The 21,358-nt window shown below is 31.2% G+C and overlaps 1 non-coding gene across 1 annotated transcript; it reads right to left on the bottom strand.

Moving 5' to 3' along the window:
- Nucleotides 1-3,295: 3,295 nt before the first annotated feature.
- On the bottom strand, nucleotides 3,296-3,414 carry LOC112471595. Its single transcript, XR_003043345.1, has one exon. It is a non-coding gene; the product is annotated as a 5S ribosomal RNA (ribosomal RNA).
- Nucleotides 3,415-21,358: the final 17,944 nt, after the last annotated feature.

Genomic DNA, 21,358 nt, shown 5'->3' with positions numbered 1-21,358 from the left:
CCTAACTACCTAGGGACTTATTCTAAAAATTTGCACATATTCAGGCCTATCTCTCTAAAGTAAGACGCTGAAATGTTTTCAATCGGATTAGCTTAGGCATTGCTATATATTTTATTTTAAGAATCTTTATTATGGCAAACATTTAGTGTGCCTGTTTTATAGTATCACAGGTAAAGTTTACATTGTATAAATATAGCTTTTCTCCAGCAGATGGCTAGAAAAAATACATGTAAAATCTCAAAAGTTTTAGAAATCTGGTGCTTCCCCAAAATGAATAGATTAGTTAAAAAAAGCTACTATTCAATGATCAACCAGAAGAGATAATAATTCATCTTTTTCTGTTTCCTGATTTGTGAATGACATTGTACTAGTTCTTATAGAGAATATTAAGAATAATTAAAATTTATATGTGAGTGGAAAATAAAGGGACAATACATGTTAAAACATAGGACATAAAATTTGCCAAATGCCTATAGAAGAAATTATGTACTTAAGATCAGAAAGAGACACTGAGTTCACTGAGATAGTTATTTGCCCCAAAGTCTAGTAATTGTTAGAATGAGAGCACCAACTAGAGATTTTTAAGTAGGTATCTTGAAGTTTGCAGGAGAAGATGGTAAGGGTGGGGTTTGATTCCAGTGTAGAGAAGACTTACAAAAAGTTCAAGAATATTCAAAATGTGTCAACAGGAAAACAACTCCATTAGCTGGTCTGGAATGGAACGTCTACAGACATAATGAAAAGCAAGTGTAATTAGATGAAGGAGGGTAATGGAAAGCAGATGGTATACATTTGAAAAAGAGATATTAAAAAGCTTGGGTTGAAAATAATGGCAAAAACATGCCACTTTTTATAAAGAAAAAAAAATTTACATCTAAAGAGTTTACAAATCTCATATCCTGTGTAGAGTTTTCAGTTAGACCATCTTTGTAGTTGACACCCATTGAGCTTGGGCGGTCATAGCTATGAAGTGTTGTCTAAATGCCAAAAAACTACCCTTTTCTCCTTGGAATAGAAATTTGAAAATTCCAGAGATGCCAATGCTTATCAGTAACTTTTGATAGGATCATGAAATGTATGCTTGGCAATTTTCCTTAGAGAAATGATAAATGAATCATGGATCAGTTCTTTAATGTGTTTTATTAATATAATTAAGTCTCATTGATTTGACTAATGATTTCAAATAATGTAATACTTAATATTTGTGTCTAATTCAAGGAGCTTTATGGGCTCTAGAGCATTGTTTGGCTTAATATCACATTGAAGGGAAGACAATGGGATTAACATTTGGATAGAGAAATATATTAACATGACCTAAATTTATTAGAAACAAAGATCACTGTAGAAAACTGAATTCAAATTTTTAACTCCCAGGAAAGATTCTTTATTGAAGTTTCTCAATGCTAAGTTGCGGCTTCTTTATTTTTATTTTATATCCTCCCGTGGGATCTCATCCATGCCCATTATTCCAATAACTGCTTATATACATAATAATCACATATTTTATTTCTAGCCCAGGCCCAGGCATATCTCCTACATTTTGGTCATGGATACAACTGTGTACTTGGCATTTAGGCATGGATCGTTCAGTCACTTGAAGCTCAACATGCCTCAAAATGAATTTGTCTTTCCTGCACCCATCACTTTTACTCTTTCATTATTTTTAGTCATACTGAATGGCAACCATATTTATCAAAAAGCAAGAAACTTAGGAGCTTGGATTCATCTTCACATCTATAACTTATATTACAAAATATTTCATAATGCATTTCAGATCTTTTCTTTAGGATAAGTTTCCTTACATCTTTAAGTATATTCTTTAAAATTTTATTTTTCTCATTTTTGGTTAGCGTTAAAATCTTTTGTTGAGAATAAAGTCAGCATCATGGCAAGGTATGAAGACCTTTTTTTTTTATCTCCTCTTAAATTTAAAACTAGTCAAACATCTATATTCTGACAAAGATTCCTCTATTCAACACACAAATAAGCCTGAGAGATCCACACATCTGATACATCTAAAGGTGAGCACATTGTAACGTGTGGAGGTGTGGAAAGGTGGAACAGAGAAAGGAAAGGGATGTTATCTTCATACAGTTCTCCAGATGCCATGACTCTGGTTATTGTGATAGTGGTGGAGGAATCAGGGTGGAGTGACACACCATGCCTGAAGAGGGTAAGAGGAGCAGTGGCATCAGGGTATCTGAGAATCCAGCTCCCTCCCCTCTCTATTGTGGCGAAATTGGTGGCAGCAGCTGAGACATCTCTGCCTCTTGGCTACAGCACAGCCATGCCAACAGCCATAGGAACAAAGAGACAGCACTGCAAGCCCATGAACACAACTCCCTCAACTGGCCACATCCCCCTACCCAGAACCCTAAGACTAAGGCAATCCAAGCACAGCTGGGACACCCACCACCATAGTCACCAAGGTTGTGATTTCCATGAATTCAGAGATGGCCAACTACTCTGATCCTGGAGGCTCAAGTTGCACTGTTAAGAGAAAACAAAAGCTTCTGCTATAGCACCACCTACTGGAAAACAAAAGTCAAACCTCTAATTATCAACCTGCTGAATTGTGAAGAAAATAGTTCATTTTTTCAAATGTGCTTATGGAAGGACGATCCTTCAAGTACCATAAACTACCAAGGTAGCATTGTAACACAAAAAGAAAATGAGAAGTCTCCAGAAAACAAACTCAAAGTCATGGAAGATTATAATTCAAATGACAGAAATTCAAGACAGTAGTCATGAAGAAACACAAGGACATAGAAAAGCAGCTCAATGAGCTCAGGAATAAAATTAATAAGCAAAAGAAGTAATTTACCAATGAGATTGAAATTATACAATAGAATCAAACAGATCTTCTGGAGCTGAAGAACTCACTAAATGAGACAAAGACTACATTAGAAAGTACTGGAAATACTTCAGATCAGGTGGAAGAGAGAATTAGCAAGCTCAAAGTTAGCAATCTAAAAATAATTCAGATGGGAGAAAATAAATAATTATTTTTAAAAAAAATAAAAGAACTATCTGAATCTATTAGAAAGGGCAACAAAATCTAATGGTTATCTCAGACGGAGGAGAGTATTAAAAAAAAAAAAGCTTATCTCAGAAGGAGGGAACAGAGGGCTTAGTCAAAAAGATAACTGATGAGAATTTCTCAAACCTAGGGAAGGAATTGGACATTTGAGTACAAGATATTAGCATAAACCCTAATTATCTCAACACAAAAAGACCTTGTCCAAGACACATTATATTATTTTTTAATTTTTTTTTTTTTATTATTGATTTTTAATGCCTACAGCACCTGGTCTTCCTAAGTGGTCTCTCATCCAAGTACTAACCAGGCCCGACCCTGCTTAGCTTCCGAGATCAGATGGGATTGGGTGTGTTCAGGGTAGCATGGCCGTAGACACATTATATTAAAACTGCCAAAAAATTAATGATGAAAGAATTCTCAAGGCAGCCAGGGGAAAAAAGGCAGTAACCTACAAAGAAAACTTCATCAGATTATCAACAGATTTCTCAGTAGACACTCTCAGTAGACTGTCTAGGAGCAAGTGAGATGATATATTTAATATATTAAAAGCAAGAAATCGCTAACCAATAATAATATATCCAACAAAGTTATCTTTAGATATGTAGGAGAAATAAAGGCTTTCCAAGACAAACAAAAGCTGGGAAAATTTACCACCACAAAATATGCATTACAAGAAATGTTTAAAGGAGCTTTTCTACCTGAAACAAAAAGATGAAATATAAAAAGCTTTGTGTAAGGTGACAAGCAGGAGCAGGACATTGCAACTCTATTTCAAAATAGGATATTAAATGCTTTATATAACACAAAGGTTAAAGAAGAGAAAAGCATTAAAATAACTATAGTTACTGCAATTTGATAATTAATGCATGGCATAAAAAGAGATAATTTATGACAACAAAAACATAAAAGGGGAGGAGAAAAAGGATGAATATTGTGTAGGTGAATGAAGATAAGACATTATCAGCAGTAAAAGAACTAATTTTCTATAAGACATTTTATACTAACTTCATGGTAACTGCAAGTCAAAAATCCAGAGCTGTTACACATAAAAGAGGAAACAGAGAAAAACATCACAGAAAAACACCAAACATTATAAGCATATATAAAAACAAGGAAAAAGAAACAAAGGAGATAGAGAACGACAAGAAAATAAAAGCTAAAATGGCTGTAGTAAGTCTGAATATATCAACAATCATCCTAAATATAAATGGACTGAATGAACCCATCAAAGGCACAGATTAGCTGGATGAATTACAAAGCAAGCCCCAACCATATGTTGCTTTCAGGACACCTACGTCAGCTTGAAAGACAAACATAGGCTCAAAGTGAAGGGGTGGAAGATGATACTCCGAGCAAATAATATTCAGAGACAAGCTGGTGTAGCCTTACTTATGTTAGACAAAATAGATTTCAAGACAAAAAATGGTAAAAAGAGACAAGAAAGGATATTTCATAAAGGATACAATTCATCAAGAAGACATAATGTTTATTAATGTGTATATACCCAATCTAGGAGGATTAAAATCTATAAATCAATTAACAGATTTAAAGGGAGAAATAGATAATAAAAAGTAATGGTAGGAGACTTTAATATGCCATTTACACCAAAGGATAGGTCACGCAGACAAAATATCAAGAAGGAAACATGGGCCTTAAATGACATATCAAATGGACTTAATAGATAATCATCGAACTTTCAATCAAAATGATAGGTTACACATTCTTCTCAAGTACACAAGAGACATTTTCAAGAATAGACCATATGTTGAGATAAAAAGAATTCTCAATAAATTTAAGAACATTGAAATCATACCAAATATCTCCTCTGATCACAATATCATAAAACTAGAAATCAACTACAAGAAGAAAGTTAGAAAATCACAAATATGTGGAGACTAAACAACATGCTAATGAACAACTATTGGGTCAGTGAATAAATAAAAGAAGGAATAAAAAGATACACAGAGACATACCCAAATTTTTTCAGATGCAGCAAAAGCAGTACTAAGAGGGATGTTTATAGCAATACAGACCTACCTGAAGAAATAAAAAAAAATCTCAAATAAACAATCTAAAATTACATCTTAAATAGCTAGAAAAAGAACAAATGAAGTCCAAAGTCAGTAGAAGAAAGAAAGTAATAAAAATCAAAGGGCAAATAAATTAAATATAGAATAAAAATAGGAAAAAAAAATTGAAAAGCTGGTTCTTTAAAAAGATAAATGAAATTGACAAACCTTTAGCTAGACTCATTAGGGAAAACAAGGAAAGCATACTCGAATAAATAAAATTCCAATTTCAAGAGGAAATGACAATGAACACCACAGAAATACAAAGTATTATACAAGAATACTATGAAAGGCTATACCCCACCAAATTGGACAATCTAGAAAAAATGAACAAATTCTTAGATGTGCACAACCTTCTTAACTGAATTCTGAAGAATTAGAAAACCTGAATATTCTGAAACACTACTAAGAAAATTGAAACTGTAACTAAAAACTGCCCCCCCCAAAACAAAAGTCCGAGGCAGATAGCTTCACTCGTGATTTATACCAAGCATCCAAAGAAGATTGAATATCTATCCTTTCCAAACTCTTTCAAAAACTTGAAGAGGAAGAAATGCATCCTAACTCATTTTATGAGGCCAACATTATCTTGATTCAAAAACTAGGCAAGGGCATCACAGAAAAAGAAAATTAAAGGACAATATTTTTGATGAATATACAGAAGTTCTCAGCAAAATACTAGCAAATAAAATACAAAAATAGATTTAAAAAATTATACATCATGATCAAATGTGACTCATTTCAGGAATGTAAGAATCGTTCAACACCTTAAGTCAATCAACACGATTAAAAAAATGAAAGATAAAATTATACGATCATCTCATAGATGCAGTAAAAGCATTTGGCAAGGTATAACATCTATTTATGATAAAAACTCTCAATAGAATGTGTATAGAAGAAAAGTACCTCAACATAATAAAAGCTATATACGACAAATCTTCATCTAACATTTTTCTCAACAACGGAAAACTGAAAAAATTGTCTTTAAGATCAGGAACTAGGCAAGTATGCCCACTCTCACTACTGTTTTTCCACATAATACTGGAAATCTTAGCAAGAACAATTAATCAAGGAAAAAAAAAAAAGACATCCAAGTTGGAAAAGAAATAAAACTGTCACTATTTTTGAATGACATGATTTTTATACAGTAAATCCTAAAGAATCCACCAATAACTATTAGAAATAATAAATGAATTGGTAAATTTGCTAGATATAAAATCAATATACAAATATCTGTTGCATTTCTATGTAATAATACCAAAATATCAGAAAGAGAAAGAGAAAGAAAACAATCTCATTTACATTCACAACAAAAGAAATAAACTTAACAAAGGAGGAGAAAGACATGTACACTAAAAATTATAAGACATTGTTAGAAAAAACTGAAGACATGGAAAAATACAGAAAGATATTCCATGTTCATGGATTGGAAGAATTAACATTGTTAAAATGTCCATATGACCTAAAGCAATCTATAGATTTAACGAAATTCCTATAAAAATTCCAATGGCATTTTTCATAGAAATAGAATTTTAAAATCTTCAAATTTTTATAGAAACATGAAAGACCCCAAGTAGCCAAAGAAATTCTGAGAAAAAGAGAAAAGCTGGATGTATCACACTTCCTGATTTTAAACTATACTACAATCTTATAGTAAATAAAACAATGTGGTATTGGCATAAAAACAGATATGCAGACCAATGGAAGAATTGAGAGCTCAGAAATAAACCCACACCTATATGAGCAACTAATTCATGATAAAATAATCAATAATATACAATGGAGAAAGGGTTATTTCTTCAGCAAATAGTATTAGGAAAACTAGACATCTATATGCAAAAGAAGGAAACTAAACAACTACCTTACACAAGAGTTAACTCAAAATGGATCAATGGCATGAATGTAGGACCTGAAACAATAAAATATATAGAAGAAAACATAGATATTAGGCTTCTGAACATTGGTGTCAGTGGCATTCTTGTGAACTCCGAAGGCAAGGGAAACAAAAGCAACATTGGGCTTTTGAAAAATATGACAAATGAATTAACAAAACAAAGCAAAAACAAACAAATGGGGCTACACCAAACTAAAAAGCTTCTGCACAGCAAAATAAACCATCAACAAAATGAAAAGTCAATCAACCGTATGGAAGAAGATATTTGCGAATGATACTTATGATAAGGGATAAATATAAAAAACATACAAAGAACTCATACAACTCAACAACAAAAATAAAAAAACAATACAATTGAAAAATGGACAGAGGATCTGAAGAGACATTTTTCCAAGGAAAACATACAGATTGCTAACAGGCATTTGAAAAGATGTCCAACATCACTAATTATTAGGGAAATGTAAATCAAAATAATAAGATATTACCTCACATCTGTTAGAATGACTATTATTAAAATGATAATAAATAACAAGCATTGAAGAGGATGCGGAGAACAGGAAACCCTTGAATATTGGTGGTGGTATTGTAAATTGATGCAGCCACTATGGAAAATGGTATGGAGTTTCCTTTAAAATTTAAGACTAGAATGATCATATGATCGAGTAATTCCTCTTCTAAAAATCTATCCAAAGAATATAAAAACACTAATATGTAAACATATGTGTACCACTGTGTTCATTGCAACATTATTTGTAACAATTAAGATATGGAAACAACTTAAGTATCGATCAATGGCTGAATGGATAAAGAAGTGACACACGCACACAATGAAATACTACTTGGCCATTAAGAAAGGTGAAATCTTGCCATTTGTGACAGTATGGTTGGAACTTGAGAGTACTATGTTAAATGAAATAAGTCCTATGGAAAAAGAGAAAAAAAAAATATGACAAATGAATTAACAAAACAAAGCAAAAACAAACTTGTATATGTAGACAACAGAATGGTTGTTACCAAAGGAAAAGAAGTTGGGAGAATGAATTGGGTAAAGGGTTCAAATACATGGTAACAGAAGGAAATTAGAAAGTGGTGAGAATGTAATAGAGTATACAGATAATGAATTATAATGTTGTACTCCAGATATTTATATATTATCCAATGTTACCTCAATAAAATAAAACAAAAAAATGTTTTGTTTAAGATGTTATTTTCTCCTAACTTTTGAAATTTGATTTTATATAATGTCTGAGGTTGACATTCATTTTCTCTTAATGTGTTAAGGATGTTATTTCACTGTACTCTGGCCTCCATAATTTCTATTAGAAAATTCAGTAGTCACTTTAATATCAATTCCACTGAAGTTAAACATGTTTTTCTTTTTGCCTGCTTTTAAATTATCTTTCTGTCTTAGGCTTTCTAATTTTAAATTTTTTTCTGTGTAGGTGTGTATTCCTCTTTATTTCTGAGGGAATTCAATAGCCTTCTCAAACTAGTAGAATGTTATATGTAATCATTTATGAAAAATTACCCTCCATTTTCTTATTGAATGAAAATTTCTTGTTGAATATCATATCTCTTGTTTTCTTTTTCATCTCCTTCAGAAGCCACAGTTGAATATATAGTAGATATTCTATCTTTGTTATATCTTTACTCACTGTTTTCATATTTTTATATTTTTCATATTCTTTGTTTCTCTGTTACATTCTTGATAATTTCTTTACATCAATTGTTCATGATAAAAATTCTCTTCACATTCTTAGTCTCCTGTTAAACACATCAATTATATTTTATATAAATACTATATTATTAAGTTCTAGAAATTTTATATTAAGTTGTGTCCTATTTATATATACCTGCCAATTTTAATCCCTTGCCCTTTAGTCATAATTTTAATTACTTCCTATTGTTTTAAACATATTTTTACCATTATGTTGGATAATTTCAATATTTGAAATCTTTGTCTTTTCTATTACTCACGATAGTTTGTGTTTTGTTTGTTTGGTTTTGTTTCTTTGTTTTGGGCACTGTGATCTTATTATTCCCAGAGCTTTATCTATATATAGGAAAATATGAAAGCTCCTATTGAAGGTTAGAGCCTTCAAAAAAATTGTATTTGCTTTGCTTTATAATGCATATCAGAAAACTATGAACATTTAATTTTTTTAAACTAAATTCTCACCTTGAGGGGGCATAACCTTATATTTAGTATTTTTTAAAAGAACTTTCCTCTTCTTTTTAGTAAATTAATCTCAGGTATCTTGTTTCTCTCTCCTTAATTAAATACCAAACAAAACAATTAACACATATCCTGTTTGATGTCCATTTTATTAAATGCATTTGTTTCAAACGATCAAAATTTCAAGAATTTAGTCATACTTCAACTGGTATATCTGAAATGTAATTGAGTGCACTGGGTGACTAAGAGAATATAAACAACATTCTCACCCTTCTCTATTTGAAAGACATATAATGCTGGTGCCCTATTTCCTGGTGTTTATAGTTAATTTTAGTTAAATAATTTGGTGTGAAAGCAACAATTTCATCATATGCAAACAAAAACATAAAAACAAAAAAAAAGGGTAAAGGCAGAAAAAGAGGATGGGCAAAATCTATCTCAAACCATTCACAGAAACTATTCTTCAATTTGGCATGAAATTAATTTGGCACAAAAAGGATTGCTTACCAAAATTCTATTGTAGTCAATAATTTGTAGTCAGAAATTTCCTACAGTGTTCGAACTTCTGTTTCAGTGAAGTGTTTTCTGGTTCTGCTCATCTAGTACAGCAATGATGTCATATTCAAGAACTTTTATTGTACATGGACAAAGTTATTTCTCACTCTAAGTGTGATTCAATAGTCTGAAATACCAATTGCTATCACAATACACCATTTTAGAAAATGTTATCTGAAGGACACCTTGTATTTATTTAACTGAACTAAAGCTATGATTAATAACTAAGTAACCTCTTTACCTCTCCCCACAAGTAAAACATAAAATTCTATATTTGTAAAGATTCAACATAGGGCCAGTATAAAAAAAGCTCAATGAAAGAAAACAAAAATGACCTAAAATACCAATATCCAAGAATAATCATCTCTTTAGATATATATGTATAAAATATATACATATATAATAAATGTGCATAAACATATCTCACAACACCCATCCCTCAGGGCATATATAATTTATAATTTGTTATTTTTAAATACGCAAATGCACATACCTACATATATACTGGATATACAGTTCATGGAACTGCTCTCTTAATGTTTTGATAAATAGTCAATACATAAATATCATTATCTTTTAATTTTGTTTCAAACTACCTAGTTTTAACTGATCATAGTATCTTTCTACCTAATTTAAATTCTTCCACATTTTACACTGTCACATTACTATAAATGATTCAAACTTTCCAAAGGCACTCCAATCTAGAGTGAATTTTCATCTTTATACTTCAAAATCAAGTGCTGATGAATGTCCAATTCGCATATATAATCCTTAAGAGACTAAACAATGTCAGAGCAATCTGTTTCAGTAATAGCCACCACTTACCTCACTTTATATTTTATAGAAAAAAATTACAATCACTATTTAATAATATCATTGAGGTAAATGGTAGTAGTAGGAGAACTGTATGGATTTAAGATAGAAGCAGACCTAGTTGAAATTAACACTGCGATTTTCTAGTACAATCTGGTAAATTAATATCTCAGATTCCTAGTTTCCCCTTCTTTAAAATAGATCATATTAACCATCCCTGTATTCACTGGAGTGAATTAAATTAAAAATGCATGTAAATTGCTTAGTTTTACCCTAGAATATAGTAATTACTCAGTAAATGTCTCTTGTTACCACATGCCTTTTTTTTTCAGATGAGGAAATGGTAGCAAAGAGATAAAATCACATATCCAAACTTACTCGATGATAAAAGCAGAGAGTTGAACCTTGAATCTCAGTCTTTCATACTCAGTATCATTTTCATATATTATCCTTCTAATATTGAGTACTCTCTACTGACAAGAGATGAAAGAGAAATGACATCTAATTGTGATTCTCAGCTCAGAATTATATAACGAGAGAAGAGTTGGATGTTTTCCCTATGCTTTTTGACTAAGCTCAACATAGGAAAGTGGCTAGAATCTTTAGTGTTTAAATAGTTTATAAAACATAAGGAGGAATTAACTAAAATAAAATTAAAAACAGAATGTGAAATTATTCTGCTTTAATGCTGGTTGCAAACTCATTGTCCTAAAAACATTAGCAAGGGTACATTTTTTGTATCTGCCACTCTAACCATTCCCAAACCTATTCTGCACACCTTATTCATGATAATGTGAATTTTGTACAAATTCTAGATTTGGACTATTTCGCTATACAATATTATGGCTATGTTCCTTTTTTTTTTTGTATGTTACTCTAAGTAAGTATAAATATTGAACATAAATTTGATGTGAACTAATTATATGTAAAATATAGAGAAACAATTCTAATGTTCTCATTAAACAAATTAATGGAGTCAACTAAACTTCTCAATAGGCTATCTCTTTAAATAGGTGTTAACCTGCCTCACATCATAAAAGCAGAAATTATTTTGAATATTAAAAATATAACCCAAGAAGACTCCTATTTGGGCTAAAACTATTTGTCAATACTGATATTAAAACTAGAATTTCATATCAATCAATCAATCAATCTTTTAAAGCTGTTGGTCAGTATGTCTGAGATCTAAATTTATTCACCTAATTCATCTAAAAAGGGAAACATGCTCTTCAGAAAATATATTATTTACCCTATATACTTATATTGGGTGAAATATAAAACTCAGTTGTCTTGTTTTTACTGGAAAATCACAAAATCATGAATATGATATGGAACCTCCCTATAACTCTATATCTTTATTAATTGCAGAAATAACAGAGAGGTCAGGGAGAGAGTTTCAAGACCTCAACATGACAAAGCAAGAAAATGTGTGACAGCACTGTGGAATTATCACTGGCCAGAGTCTGGTTTATAGTGTTTCCAGGCTTGAAACCGGGTTCATGGGTATAGCCAGACTGGATTCGGTCTGAGGAGGCTGAATCATTCTAATTAACCAATAAAACAATGATTTATAAAGTAGGTCCCAATTCATGATTTAACTATAGTAGGTACATCTTTATCCAGAAAATTCATGTTTTCCTAACCCACAATCATTTTTGTTATCAACATCATAGGTCAACAAATTCATAATTGGAATCTGTCAGTTGTGTTTGAACATAGAATCTGAATAAAGGGATATCGATAGCTGTAAGCAGAAGGACTCAAATGGAGATGATTTTGGGGTGAATCAATCTTCAGATTCACCTGGGAAAGTAATATGTCTGCTTCATTCTTATCTTAATTCAAACACTTGATAGAAATTCAGGGATAACAAAAGACATACAGGCTTAAAAACAAATGAACAACGAATATAGCCTAACTGGCATGAGAATTTTTTTAAAAAAATTTTTTTTGGAGATTCTGAGATGCAGTTGAGAGATATTTCTTCTAAGCAATGGGGAAGCCTGAATAACTATCCATACTATGTTACAGAATATTCTAATCTAGTACAGTCAAGCTCATGTCTGCCAGGTAGTCAATTGCTACCTTACCTGAGCAGCATTAGATAAACCTGATAAACCTGTTTCACTTATCTACTCACTGTGTTACTTCCTTTCACTGTTATCTTTTATCCTGTTTTACAGATGAGGAATTTGGAATGAAATACGTTCAATAATTTTATCACTGTTACATAGATAATAATATGTACCATAACTAGGAATCAGACACTCATCTGCTTGAAATTTAAATCTCCACAACTCAATTGCTCTCACTACTAAAGATAGTATTGATAAAAAAAAAAAAAAAAAGTTATCTGGTATTTCACAGAGGTCAGATAAATTCATGCTCATGCTCTCCCTTTCTCTCCCTCCTCCCCCTCCTTCTCTCTCTCTCTCTCTCTCTCTCTATACATATATATGTACGTGTATATATATATATGTGTGTGTGTGTGTGTGTGTGTGTGTGTGTCATATTTTTTATTCTGATGATAATCCTAATTGGATTCTAGTGATTCTTAAATTTTCACTATATTAGAAGTAGTTTTGGATGGTCTACTCTGCTTCTAAGCAGAACTGAAAACAAACCCAGCTAAAATAATGATTTATGAATCATTATTGAATCATTTATGAATCATTAAACAATGTTTAACTTTATAAGGTTAAACAATATGTTTACTATAGTAGCAACTAGACATAAAAGAATTGGGAATGGGCTTGAAGGAAAAATCAGTAGAAGATACTTCAGAGCAAGTAGCAAATCTCTGGCCTTAATCTTAGAAATATCAACATTTGTCCTTCAAATAAACAGTATTCCTAATTGTCACTTACTGATAGAGAAGAGAAACAGTAATAAAGAATCTAGCTCTTTTGCAGCATCCTGAACAACTTCAAAAGATGATCTCGAGACGACCGCCCCCCCACCAAATTAACTATATACACTGTTAATCTCTGGAAAGCTGTTCACATTTACACAGTTTGATTCTCTTGTGAAATGATAGATTATGAATGTCATTGAGAATAAATTAGAAACAAATGGTTTTTTGTGAAACCCAGAGGAAGGTAGTTTAATGACACTCTCATGTAAAATAAATTCTTGATTTCTAGCAAGAATAGATTATTTAGAAACATCTGCACTTCCAGTGGGTTATGTGAACTTACATTAGGAAGGCTGCAGTATGGCTTGTTATAAAAATCAGTGTTAGAAGGATGCTGACAGTATCAGAATTCTCTTTGGGAAAGATTCTGAAGTTAATGAGAAGGTAAGGTATAGAGTATTCTCTCTTAAAGGCTTTGGTCTCCATTGCCTCTGACATCTCTGCTATGACCAGATATGTTGTTTCTTACAACATTTGAAAGCAGCACAATATTAGTTTCAGATATTTAAGTGAAAACCATGTTCTACTGCATTTGTGCTTATGCTATAAAAATCAAGATTCATGAGGGCTCAAGGAGACTCAGGCTATGAATGTGTTATAAGTGAGATTTCTAAAGGCCATAAAACTAAGAAAGTATTGTTATGACAAATTGTGCTGCTCATTACAAACACAAATATAAAAAATATATGCTATACTGTAAGAGATTATAGTATAAAAATTTTTATACCTATTTAATCAGTTTTTTTCTAACATTTGGAAGAAAAACATTATTTCAAATCTTCTCTCAAGAATGATTATCAAAAATTAGAATGCTTGTAATGATTTGTAGCTGAGATATATTTGGTCTTCACAATAAAACTTATGTGACAGTCCTATGTAATTGATCTATGCTAAAATAGACCTTTTCAGATAGATGATAGTTGCCTTAAGGTATAGCTTCCTGAATACATACAGACAAAATAAAAGTCTCAGTCCTTAAATTCCCTTCAGTGATAAAGATGCTAACACTTTTATTTTGTTAAATTTTTACATTTACTTTATATCCTCTGCCAGAATTATACATTGTTATCTGCATAGCTTTTTGTGACATTTCTACTAAACAATACATCTTTGTTATTGAGTGCAGATTTTTGTTTTGTTTAGATATACCAAATAACAGAGTGCTTTTTCTTTTGGCCATTTTGAAAAATTATAGTCACTTTAAATACTACATATTTAATTTTTCTATTTGCCTTTATATGTCTAAATCTACATCTAATTAGTTAGTGACGTAAATAATAATTACCCAAATTGCACTTGTTTTATTAGGGTTGGTCTTGAATGGACTCTTTGTGATAGTTTGTCATATTTGATTAATTCCACAGATATGATGACTATATACATGGTACATGCTTTAAGAGTAAAGCAACATATTTAAGCAAAACATTAAACATTCCCCATTAAAAATATCTCAAATTAATGTGCTTTGACATATTAAAAATCAATTTCCACTAAAAATACTTACTGATGGCACATGGTTGACATAGACAGTACTTAGTTTGAAAACAACCTTTGAAATTTTAACTGCCCATTTGAAACAGTGTGACTGTTAACTAAAAATAATCTGATAATTTTGCTTTGCCAAAATGGTTTAAGTATAAAAAAATCACATGCATGACTATTCACTCTCCGCTTTCCGCTTTCTCTTACATCTCTCTTATTGATGAGTGCTATATTAAAATATCTCACTTATAATTACCCTGACCCCTCCGTCCCAAACCCTTTCAATCTCATCACCTGATAAACTCTTTTCCATCAAGATAATCTAATGTCACTTTTTGTTTCATTTTAATTTATTTCATAGCCCACTTCTTTCAAACTCAGATATTTCAAAGCCACTATTTCCTCATCTAGATTCCTCTTATCCACTCTTCTTGTGTGTTTTTTTTTTTTCTTTTTTCCTGCTCTTCCAGTGAGTATTTGGTTAAATGTCATTTCCTCAGAGTGACTTCCCTAGGCTTTTGATCTGAATCAAGCTTCTTCTGCTATTTCTTCTCAAAGTAAATTACTCTTTTTCTTTATATTACTTATATCATTTATAATTGTATATCTGGTTAACTATTAGGTTGAAATCTGTTCCTTTATACTAAAAACAATAAAACCAAAAAGGTCCATGGGGTAGCAAGGTCTTTTTTTTTTTTTTTTTTGCTTTACCAGATATTTGGTCCCAGGACAATATTTTAAATGAAAAAATGAAATATTTTTGCTTTCTGAAATAGCTATTTTTTTTTTATGGATTATACTCAAACATGAATCCTAGTGAGGACAAGTGAGTTTTGATAGAAATTTAGATTTTAGGCAGTTATTTGAATTCCAATTATGGTACTTACTAGCTATATAACAGTGATCAAGTCATTGAATATGTTCTATTTCAGTTCTCTCATCTATAGAGATCTAGCACAATGCCTGAAATGTAATATGTGATCATTGTAAGCAGCTATTGATGTTGTAGAAGAGAATGGAACTATACTACTAGATCTTGCACATTAGTGAAGTAGACCCAAACTGTTTGTAACTCTTATGCAGGTCACTTATGCTTCAAGCAAAGTTATTTATTTTATATTACTTATAATTTCCATTCCATAATGATGATCTGGACTGTAATTCAACATTTTGTTGGGATCAGGTAGAATTTTATTTTACAGAATGGTTTATAGATCAGGTTTTGCAGAATCTGCAAATGTTATTAGAAAAAGTTTTTTTCTTTTTTAAAAAAATCTATCTTTCACAATCACCATCTTTTATTTTTGTGTGAAATTTTAGTGTGTATGTATGAATGGCCTGGTGTATATACTATTAGAACATAAATATATTTCCATAGAAGTCAGGAATATTTTTTTCAAGTTGTGCCTTTTTTTTAGCATTGGGTCATTGATGAACATCTCCGGATTCTGTTGAAGAAAAAAATGATTCTATGTCGTCAGAGGTAAAATGGTGAAATATAATATTATTACATTCTTAGAAAATTTTCATATTCACTAGTATTTATGCAAAAATTAAATGTGATGACAAACACAGTAGACTTTAACTGATTTAAATTAGAACTCTCCTTCCTCTACTGAGAATGATAGGCATGAAAACAGATGTTTCGTTTACAAAAGTGGCAAATATTGTTGAGATTTTCATCTTTTTGTTGAGATTTAGCTTAAAAAATCAAGCTGATTTAAACATGCTTTAACATGTTTGGGCAAACTTCATGGTCTTAATCAATGATATATGGTTTAATTAAAATGGAAAGTAAAAGATTCAACAAATTTTTTGTTTGAATCTATGCACCTATGATTGTTTGATGGATAATCTGCTATAGTTTCAGATATTCCACATTAGATGTATACTAACTTTACTTTCTTCTCTTTCCCAGTTAAATTCTTATTTCTCTTATAAGACTAATCCCAGGGAGATCTAAAAAAGATATTAAACTGTACAAATGATTGAAGTAATATATGCTAAGATATTAACTCTTCATCTACCCAAGGGAATCCATTTTAAGAGAGGAAATAATTTAAACCTAATAAAGCTGATGAAAAGTATTTGGGGAAATTTTTCATGAAAAATATCTGGTTTAAAACCTTATTATTCTTGGGCCTTTCACCAGCTCTTCAAGATAAAAATGTGTCATCAGTGGGGCATTGTACTTCTGAGAGATTTCTCAGATCACCTTTTTATGTAAAGCTTACATTATATTACTTATGTTGATCTTTAACCTAAATTTCATAGGTGATCACTTTAAGGAATTTCTTCAGGAAAAAAAACAGATTTTTTAAAAATAAAAAGGCAGAATTCCTTTAATTTTAACATTACGTAATATAGATTCCTCGGTGAGCCTAAGTCATTAAAAGGCATGCAGGTTCCACTTTTTTTTTCCTCTGAAAAGAATTGGCAAATTGAATGTTTTTGGAGACTGAGACCATCAGCACCACACTGAGCTTTCCTTCCTTGGTTCTCTTATCAATGACAATGGCAGTGATTAAAAGTGGTGAATAGCAAATGCATTTGCATCTATAATTGAACTTTTTTAAGCATAATGACATTCTCTCATTTGGAATTGGCTTGTAGAATCCTGATGTTCAGCTAAAGCAAACATTCATACTAGAATGACTTATCTGTGGTCCCAGGTTGACTCTTCCAAACACTCTTTTTGCAGCTGACAACCTTTAAATCAGACTAAAGCCAAGTAAGAGAGCAGAAACTTGTGTTGTATTGAATGCAAGATACAAACCAGCCTTAGAGTACATATTATGCATTTTATTCAGAAGATTATATATTTTTCCTGTGTTGATAGGACCAGATGTTGTTGTTAATACATCTGGGAAACACATTTTTCTTTGTTTTGTGTCAGATGAGAGGATGCTGATATCTGGCAAAGTGCCAACTGATGTTTCTCAAGCTACTGAGAGCACTAGGAAGGTAGAAATTGGTTAATTACAGAGTGAAATTACAATGTTTTGGGTTACTAGAACTTTGACTGACCAAGAATTCACATTACTTTATGTTGCATTTTAAAGGGAATCCACAATCCTCAGAAGTTTTCAATGAGTACCAGGTGATATATCTTTCAGGTGATATTAACAGTATAATGCCTGGAGTAGATTCTGAACATGTTAATCATTTGAATTGATAACACACTGGGGCTAAGTGTGTTATTTGTTTTTCTCTGTGAGATAATAGAGTACATTGGAAAAACATATGTATTGGTAATCAGAATACAAGAGTTTTAGTTCTAATTTTGTGAGACTTTGCTTAGTGGTCTTATTTCTTAAAGTTCCTTGAATTAGAAAAAAAAGGAAGCTGAAATCATAATCTCTGAGAACCTTTAATTTCTAAGTCTATGACTTTCTTTGCCTTTGACATTAAGACAAAATTGTTAACTCACAGCTCACATGTCTTTTGAACAGAAAACACCATATTTAAATGTCTTCTGTTTTACACTCCATTGTTTTCTTTGATCCTTCTATTTTGACATTTTAAATGAAAATTTGTTTTCTATTCCACAAAACTTTTTAGTATGTACTTTCTTATTTCCTTATAGAAAGTCTAAAAATGTATGTATAGTAAATATTAGTATTATATTATTGTTATTATATCATTCTTCTTATAGAAAAAGTTGCCCAGTTAATAGCAGGAACAGAACACAGTGTTGAATCTACATCATTGGTTTTAAACCTTCAAAGTGTATTAGCACACTTTCTCTAAACTTGGAGTTAAAGAAATAATAGCACAAATTTCATTATTCTGTATAGTCCCTGTTTTCTGGACATTTGTAATCTAAGACTTTAAATGCCACTGTTGATATAGGTAAAGTATATACATAAACTCTAGAAACACTAAAAATTAATAGATGAAGATAGTAAGCAATAAAACAGGTAAATCTAAATTGCCAAATGAAATATAGCATTATTAGTCATATAATGTATCCTCGCCCTCTATGACACAGTAGAATCTCCAAATACGACTCAAACTTTAGAAATAATTTATGAGAAGTTTAAATAGTTAAAGAGAAGCAAATTAGGAAAAGCAGGCCTATACTCCAAAGCTAGGTGTTTTGTGGCCCTGGATAAGTTAAAGCCTCTCTAGGCCTTGGTTTCTTCATCTATAAAATAAAGATATTGAATTAGAGAAACGTAAGCCTTCTTACGAGTTTTGTGATATGACGTTTTTCAGAAGCTCAGCAAACTCTTCAAAGAATATATCAGGAATTTAGGAGAGAATTAGATACTAATAGTTCAAGCCCTGATTCTCGAATGCTACCATTATTAACTGTTGGACCATACTAAACTGTCCAAGCCTGTTTTCTCAACCATTACACTGAGATGACATTAATACTCTCCCTTAGTTTTGTGTGATGATTAAATGAGATAATACATGTAACACCTCCAGAAAGATACTTACAATAAAATAATATCTAACATTTATTGAGTGCTTACAGGACAATACTCTTTCAGAAAATTAGCTTATTATTTTTGCTTAAGGGAGGGTATAATTTTATAGATGTATTCACAGCAAATCTATAATAATATAGGATGAAACTTTATCTCATCTCATCCCTTATTCTTGGAACATACATTCAGTCAAACTACTCTAGATCCTTCTTTTCCTTCTTTCAAATCTTTCTATAGTGTTACTAAATCTGTGGATTTTCTCGTGGTTGAAATACAAAAGGTGATCTCTTCCTCTGCCAGTTTTGCTCTGTACATTATAAAATGCATTACTCTTTCCATTATATTTGCTGGTTTTGTGTTGGAGTTACCCTCTAAAATTCTTTTTTAAGTTCATTTGTTGAAATTTTCTGGTCATTTTAAAGTTTTCATTTAAATCTACTTTCTACACTAAGCTACTTTAACCTTCCTGAAATTTTCTTTTCCTTTGGTTTCTGTGACATTGGACTCCCTGGTTCTCCTATGTGTCAGAGATATTTTTTTTTTTTTTCACCCTTTCATACTTGCTTTATTTTCCTCTTCCCAACTTTTGAATGTAGGCCTTCTTTCATTGCAAGCTCCTTTAATTTCAAGACGAAATATCACCTTTAGGTAGCTAATACTAAAACCCATGCCTCTAGACCTCAACTCATTTTGGAACTTAAGACCTGAATTTCTAAAAGCACGTTAAACATTTTCCCATAGATGGCATGGATGTCTTTCAAGCATTTCAAATTCAATCAATCCAAATAAGACAGGTTATTCTCCAATCCACCCTCTACCTCAACTATAACCCTATTCCCTAATTTTCAATGTTATTTAATGGCATTTTATTCAGCTCTATCCTTCAAACTGTAACTTCTTAGACTCTCCTTGCTTCACTCCCATCCTCTAGGCCAAGTAAGGTTCAAATTCTGTTAAATTCTATACTTGCAAACTCTCAAATTTCTCTGACCTTTCCAGGCTTATGGTGCTTGTGTTTGGACTCCCACACACTTTTAATAATATAACTTAAATTGTTCTTCCTGAATTTTATCCTACACAACACTGACAAACTATTCCATTTACTGACTTCTTTTTATTTAGAACGTAATAAAAATACAGTAAACTAGTCTACAAATAACTTTCATTATCTCCTCCTAGAATATCTTGATAACCTTTTAACACACTGACAAACACCTAATTTCTATTTTTAATCTTTAGCTACAACTAGAGATATTTACAGTACATTCCGTTTTCAAGTTTAACTAAGGATTCTTTAATTAAAATTAGATTCTCAGTTCTATTATAAACTTTGTTAAATAAAACAAAAATCTTCCTAAACCCTAAGAGATTAATCTATAAGAAAGAGCTATTTCTGTAAATTGCAAAGTATCCAGTTATTGAACATATCTTATAAATATATAATAACTACCCTATCCTTCCCTAGAGCAAGGACCATGATGAACATAATGGTGGTCTTACTAGCTGGCAAGAGTAAGCCTTCCATGCATGCTTGCAGAATGAATGATCCACTTTTTCTCTTTGAACATATGTTCCTTTTTATTAGAAGTATTTGTTTCTGTAATATGATCCTTCACTAAATGATAAATACCTGAGAGATGATGCTTTAATAACACTATAACTCTCAAAGCATTGATAACTATGTTTATAAATAGAAATCTATGGTATATGTGTATTTAATAAAAATTTTTGAGGTTTTTTTGAAGGAATATATACATATTATTTTGAGTGGTCTTAAAAATTATGTTTTTATCTGATTTAAAGTTTATAATTCCTTCCACTTCATTATGCAAAATGATAATGACATTAATAGTTTTATCATATGCTTATTCTAAAAATATTCAAAGGGATCTACAAAGTATCTATGATAGAATAAGTTTAATTTTAAAATCAATAAAAATGAGTCAAATTGTCATTCTGATTTGAACTGTAAATGGTAC

This window comes from Pteropus alecto, unplaced genomic scaffold, assembly GCF_000325575.1.
Source record: "Pteropus alecto unplaced genomic scaffold, ASM32557v1 scaffold57, whole genome shotgun sequence".
In the NCBI taxonomy this organism is placed as follows: Eukaryota; Metazoa; Chordata; class Mammalia; order Chiroptera; family Pteropodidae; genus Pteropus; species Pteropus alecto.
The sequence above is the reverse complement of the archived record's forward strand: the minus strand, read 5'-3'. Positions and strand labels throughout refer to the sequence as shown.